This window comes from Chrysochloris asiatica, unplaced genomic scaffold, assembly GCF_000296735.1.
Source record: "Chrysochloris asiatica unplaced genomic scaffold, ChrAsi1.0 scaffold00063, whole genome shotgun sequence".
NCBI lineage: Eukaryota > Metazoa > Chordata > Mammalia > Afrosoricida > Chrysochloridae > Chrysochloris > Chrysochloris asiatica.
Genome location: NW_006408581.1, coordinates 7,672,775 through 7,679,910, shown reverse-complemented (window position 1 = coordinate 7,679,910; position 7,136 = coordinate 7,672,775). Strand labels below are relative to the sequence as shown.

Below are 7,136 nucleotides of genomic sequence, written 5' to 3'. Positions count from 1 at the left end.
TAATCAACAACAGGAAGATGAAGGAAAAAAATCATATACATGGAAACTGAACAACACCCTGCTTAAAAGCTACTGGTTAGTAGAAAATGTAAAACAAAATTACATTAAAAAATTCCTAGAAACAAATGAGAACAAAAACACAACAGTGCTGAAAGGACAATTTTTTACATAAAGGTCCCGAACGGTGCGCTGGGTAGGGAGCACCATGGCTGCCGAGCACAGGCCAAAGTTATCCAAGAACCTGCTGCCCATGAAGTTCATGCAAAGGGTGCTAGACTCAGAAACCAAGAAGTCGCTGGAAGAAGAAGAAAAGAAAATCATCCGTGAAAAGCATTGTTATTTGGATTTGCCAGACGTGAAAGAGAAGGAGAGCGTGATAATTGAAGAGCAGAGCTTCTCATTATGCTCATTAAGACCTTTTTTATGGAAGAATGTCGTTCTGAGAATTTAATACTGAGGTTGAGAAATTAATGCTTCAGATGAACTCTAAGAGCAAAGATGAAGAAGTTGAAGATGAAACAGTGAAACTTGATATGTCTGATGAAGAAATGACTAGAAGGTTTGAAAGCCTGGTGGGGACAATTGGAAAAAAGTTTGCCAAGAAAAGAGATTGTGCCAATTATTTAGAAGATGAAAATGGAAACATGAAAAAGACCAAGATAAAGAAGATGTTTTTAAAAACCGCAAGATTAGAAAGAAGGCCTTGTGAAAGATAGCAGCACATTTTGGAACTTAACTCAGATTGTTTCTCTGTAGCTTTTGATATTATAATGTATATTTATAAAACAGATGTGTAATTTTAGAAAATGCTGTCCCTAAAACAGATGTGTGACGGATATTATACATCCTTTGCTGTTCATCAGGAAGAGATTTTCTGCCCTTGATCCTTGAATGTATACAATTACCTGGTGACTTCCTACAGACCTTTTGATCTTGGATGTTTAAAATATTGTCTATAGTCCCTGATCTTCAAAATGTTAATATCATTGTTTTAAAAAGTTATTATATTAAATGCACACACTAAAAAAGAAGAAATTACCAAAATCTACACATTAACACAACATCTCCAACATTAAACACCAGCAAAGTAAAGCTACAGACCACCAGAAGATAGAAATAATAAAGATCAGAACAAAAGAAATAATAAAGATCAGAACAAAAGTAAAGACAGAAAACAGAAAAAACTATAGAAAAAAAAAAAAAAAGAAGAAGCTGGTTCTATGAAAGGATTAATAAAACTGCAAAACCATTGGCAAATCTAACAAAAGGAAAGAGAGATAAGACATAAATAATGCACATGAAAAAACACATGGGTGATGTCACAAAAGAACCAATGGAAATAAAAAGGATAAATAACAGAGAATAATGAAGAGTTATACTCCAACCAATTTGAAAATTTAGAGGAAATGAATACATTTTTTTTAGAAAAACACAACTCACCTAAACTTACAAAGAATGAAATAGAAAACTTGAACCTACTGATAACAAAAGAAGAAATTGATCAAGTCATTAAAAAAAAACTCCCAACCAAAAAACAATCCAGGGCCAGATGGCTTTGCTGGTGAATTTTACCAAACTTTCAGAGATGAGGTGACACCAATTGTATTCAAAACATTCCAGAATATAGAAAAGAATGGGATGCAATACCATTTACAATAGCCACCCAAAGGATGAAATATTTAGGAATAAATCTAACCAGAGAAACAAAAGACCCATACAATTCAAACTACAACGAAAAGAGACTTACAAAATTGGAAGAAAATGCCATGTTTATGGATGGGAAGACTTATTATTGTGAAACCGTCAATACTACCCAAAGTAATCTATAGATATAATGCAATCCCAATTTAGATCCCAACAACATTCTTTGAAGAAATGGAAAAAAAAAAATGATCACAAACCTTATACAGAAGGGAACAATGCCTTGGATAAGGAAAGTACTGCCAAAGAAAAATGACAAAGTGGAAGGCCTCTCATTCCCAGATTTCAAAACTTAGTACATGGTCACAGTGGTCAAAACAGCCAGTTATTTGTGTGCCTGGGGAAAGGAGACTGGCTTGCAAAATGTGCCCTTTGGTCCTTTAAATGAATATGTATTTTGTGTACATCAAAAAAAAAAAAAAAAAAGGAGAGAGAAAGAGAGTGAGAGAGGGAACTGGGATAAATACTGTTAAATGATGGGGCATCTATAGGATTCTTATCTTTACAGTGAAACAAAATATGATTGGTTGAACGCAAGACTCGTGATCTGATGATCTGCCCTGTAATTTATCACTCAATTCACAATTTAAAAACAAAACAAAACAAAAAGCAGGCTGATATTGATACAATGAAAGATACATATATAAGTGGGATAGAATTGAAAACCCAGAAGTAAATTTATCCACATACAGTCAACTGATCTTTGAGAAAGAGCCAAAATACATTAAATGGGAAAGAAATGTTCTCTTCAACAAATGATGCTAGCAAAACTGGAAATCTCACACGATATACAAAAGCTAGCTCAACATTAATTCTAAATTAATTAAAAATCTAAAATTAAGTTCCAGAACTATAAAGATCATCAATGAAAAAATAGGGACAAATTTAAGGGCTCTAATACTTGGCATACATCGACTATCAAACCCGGCAAAAAAAACCCCACAAACAATAGAGGGAAAAATAGATGACTGTGGCATTCTAAAAATTAGAAACTTTTGTGCATCAAAATATTTCACTAAAAGACTGAAAAAGGAGTCCACAGACTGGGAAATTTTGTTTTGCAATGACATGTCAGACAACGGATTAATCTCTAAATCTATAGGAAACTACAATACCTCTACAAAAAAAGACAAATAGCCCAATTAGAAAATGGGCACTGCCAATAAACAAGCTCCAGGAAATTATGGAATATCAATTGAAATCTTTCCCAAAACTGATGCAGAACTAGAGTCACTTACTTGTCTATGTCAAGAAATTAGGAATACCAATACATTGGAAGTTTTACATATTTGTGCCCATTCCAAAGAGAGATGACTCAGTGAAATTCAGAAATCATCTAATAATATCATTAATGCCACATGCAAGTAAAACTTTGCTGAGAATAATTTTTAAAACTTATACAATAGTGCAACTGTTTTAACAGAGAATTGTTAAAATTTCATGCTGGAATCAGAAGAGGATATGGAATTAGAGATATATTTACTGACTTCAAATGGATCTTGGCTGAATGCAGAGAATATCAGTAATATGTTTACTTGTGCTTTATTGACTATGTAAAGTTTTGTTTTCTGTTTGGATCATGATAATATATGGGTAAAATTGCAAAGAATGTATAATCCAGAACATTTAATTGTGCTCATGAAGAATCTGTACATAGACCTGTACTGTAATAAGCAGTTATTAGAACAGAACAAGATTATACTGAATGCTTTAAAATCAAAATAGGTTTCTGCTAGGGTTATATCCTTTTACCATATTTATTCAATCTCTATGCTGAGAAAATAATCCAAGAAAATGGATTTTATGAAGAAGACATGGCATCAGGATTGGAAGAAGTCTCATGGACAACCTGCAATATGCAGATGATACAACCTTGCTTGCTGGAAGTGAAGAGGACTTAATGTACTTACTGAAGAAGCTCAAAGACTACAGCCTTCAATATAGATTGCATCGCAATGTAAGGAAAAGAAAAATCCTCGCAGTTTCTCAGAAACATTCCCTATTTCTACAGGTATTATCCTCTTACTTTCCTGTACACAAAATTGCTTCTCAAACTCTGCTCCCCAAAGAACTCAGAAATAATAACGACAAGTTATTTACCTAACACACACACACATATATACAAGGGGACTTCAAAGGGTCCATGGAGAAATGGAATTTGAAAATACCAGAATTTTTCCATTAACCTCTTTAAGCCCCCTGGTGTGTATACAGAAATCCTGATATGGAGATACATTATAAGCAGTGGACAGCTAAATACAATTTTGGAGGTTCAAACACACCAGTCAGTTCTTGGAAATAGTACACACAATCAAAATCAACTCCATGACACTTAATTACTACTACTACTGTACATATACATGTAGTTAGACAGACAGACAAACAGACATGAAAATAAGACCAAAAGTATTCCTAGTAGGGTTCCATTTCATAAATGCACAGGTTGACTTCAGAAAAAAATTTGTTTAAACCTATCTCTGTTGTCAGTAGTTAGAAGGCTGCTTATGAGTTAGCTCTGCAATGCGTTTGGGTTAGTCTCATTAATATGCCATCTGAGGCTCATTCAAAACCATGAAATCTCAGGGGATTTGCAGGGACAGTATAATCCAGGTAGAGAGCCCACCTCAGAAGGTTATACTAACTGTTTTTTTTTTTTTTTTTGGGGGGGGGTGGGGGGATGCCAAAGGGGTAATCTTGGTAGATTTCCTCAGAGGACACAAGACAATTATGAGAGTTTACTACGAAAGAGTTTTAAGAAAATTTAAAACTACACCCATAAACACTAGAAGGTTTGTAAGTCCGTCTTTTGCCTTTAACTGATTGGAATACCTAAAATGGGATACAGCGTACCTGGTGAATGAGGCTTTCTGCGGAGCCTTTGCAACACATCAGACTATAGGTAGAAACCAGAACCACATCCAGATCACCAGAGATGAGAAATCCCCACTTGAATGGACGTGCTGATGAGCCTGGAACGGTGAGAAGAACAAAAGATACGTCTCGAATGGAAGACCTACAGGAAAAACACAACACAATGGAGACAGATGGATTGCTACTACAGGAACAAACAGGTCACTCCCCTAGGAGACATTGGGGCAGTCGGTCGGGTCCCCCCAAAACTGAGACTCGGTGGAAATGCACACTCGTATTGGTAAACACACACATCACCGTTGGGGAGAAATGGGGTAAAGGCAGCAAAGAAGCGGCGAGCTAAGCCTCACAATATTCAGAGGGCTTCTGTGGAACCGGTTGGGGACCTGGTTGGCAAGCAGTGCGAGGAGACTCAAGGACTCCTGGGCCCAGAGACAGTGATGTGGCCACGGAGGACTCAAGTGGAGAATGGAGCTGCCGGCTGATGAGGAGAGAGGGCATGTGCACAAGAACACCCACACTTGCAGATGACACCCACATGACCTGGACTGAATGACTGGATGATCAGAGCTTAACCAGGAGAAGAAAGAAGGCGGGGTGGGGAGGGGGTGTGGGGAGAAGATTGAGCTGATCCAAGCTGATGAACTTGACCTATGCATATGAATGCAGTGACACAAAAGAGGCAACAAACAAATCCTTACAGCAAGAAACATTCCCACCCCCTCCACACAAAGAGTAGGCAGAGAGGGGCAACTTGGAAGTTGGATACCCAAATGGGGAGGGAGGGACAACAAAGGCAAGAAGTAACTGGCTTACAAGCTTTCAAGAGAGAACCTAGAGCTAGAGGGCATGGAGGAAGGCAGAATCACCAGGGAGTACTATCCAATTTGTCTAGGTGGAGCTGATGAAATGAAATACAGATGGGTTACGTGCGATACTGTAGTGAATAATGGATATCAAGATGGATTGTGAGTGTTGGAAATGCAAGGGTAGATGTTTTGTAGCAAGGAAGAGAGCGATTATTTCTCCAGTATAGGAGTGGAGGTCTCTGGGACCACCAACGGATAAGAGTCGAGAACGGGCCCCCACCCAGAGAACCAGGGATGCCTGAGAGGGAGACAGAGATGATGACATGGAGGGATGAAGAGACGGGGACTTTGGATCTAGAGAGGGAGAGGAACTGTGGGCCAAAGACTGAGGGGGGAAGGGGGCTTCTAGGATATGCCCTTTGGTCAGAAGACGATGCATGGAGGGGATTGGAACCATGGCAATGTAATGATATACGATGGAATGAATATGGAACTGAGATTCTCTCATGTAAACGATCATATAATTCACAATAAAACATTAAAAACAAAAACAAAAACAACAACAAAAAAAAACTACACCGATGAGCAAAAGGCCAGGGAACTTGGGATGAGGTTCATCCACTAAAGCCAGTGAGGATGAAATAGAAGAATTATACCACCTTCTTCAATTTGAAGTTGATCAAACATGCAATCAAGATGTATTGATCATTACTGGTGATTGGAATGCAAAGCTTGGGAACAAAGAGGAAGAATCAATAGTTAGAAAATATTGCCTTGGTGATAGACATGATGCTGGAGATCACATGATAGAATTCTGCAAAACCAATATGATTATACACATGGACCTCACCAATTGGAATACACACAAATCAAATTGACTACATCTGTGGAAAAAGACAACAGAAAAACTCCATATCATCAGTGAAAACAAGGCCAGGGGCAGACTGAGGAACAGACCATCAATTACTCATATGCAGATTCAAACTGAAGCTGAAGAAAATGAAAACAAGTCCATGAGAGCCAAAATATGACCTTAGATATATCCCACCTGAATTTAGAGATCATCTGAAGAACAAATTTGACACACTAAACACTAAAGACCAAAGATGAGAAGAATTGTGGGATGACATCAAGAACATTATACATGAAGAAAGCAAAATGTCATTGAGAAGACAAGAAAGAAGGAAAAGATCAAAATGGATGTCAAAGATACACTGAAACTAGCTCTCTAGCGTAGCAATTCTAAAGCAAATGGAAGAAATGAGGAGGTATAAGAGCTGAACAGAAAATTTCAAAGTTCAGCTCAAGAAGATAAAGTCAAATATTTCAACAATATGTGCAAAGATCTCGAGTCAGAAAACCAAAAGGGAAGAACACGCTCAGCATTTCTCAAGCTGGGGGAACTGAAGAAAAAATTCAAGCCTCGACTTTAATTACTGAGGGATTCCCTGGGCAAATTATTGAATGAAGCAAAAAGCATCAAGAGAAGATGGAAGAAATACACAGAGTCACTATACCAAAAGGAAATGGTTGATGTTCAACCATTTCAAGATGCAGCATATGATCAAGAGCCAAAGATGCTCAAGGGAGAAGTCCAAGGTGCACTGAACGAATTGGCAAAGAATAAGGCTGCAAAAATTGATGGAATAAAAATAGAAATCTTTCAAGAAAGTGATTTGGCACATGAGGGACTCACTCATCTATGACAAGAAATTTGGAGACAACTATCTGGCCAACTGATTGTAAGAGATCCAT

The 7,136-nt window shown here is 37.5% G+C and overlaps 1 pseudogene; it reads left to right on the top strand.

Moving 5' to 3' along the window:
* Window positions 1–205: 205 nt before the first annotated feature.
* Window positions 206–716, top strand: LOC102840971 (annotated as a pseudogene).
* The last annotated feature ends 6,420 nt before the right edge of the window (window positions 717–7,136 follow it).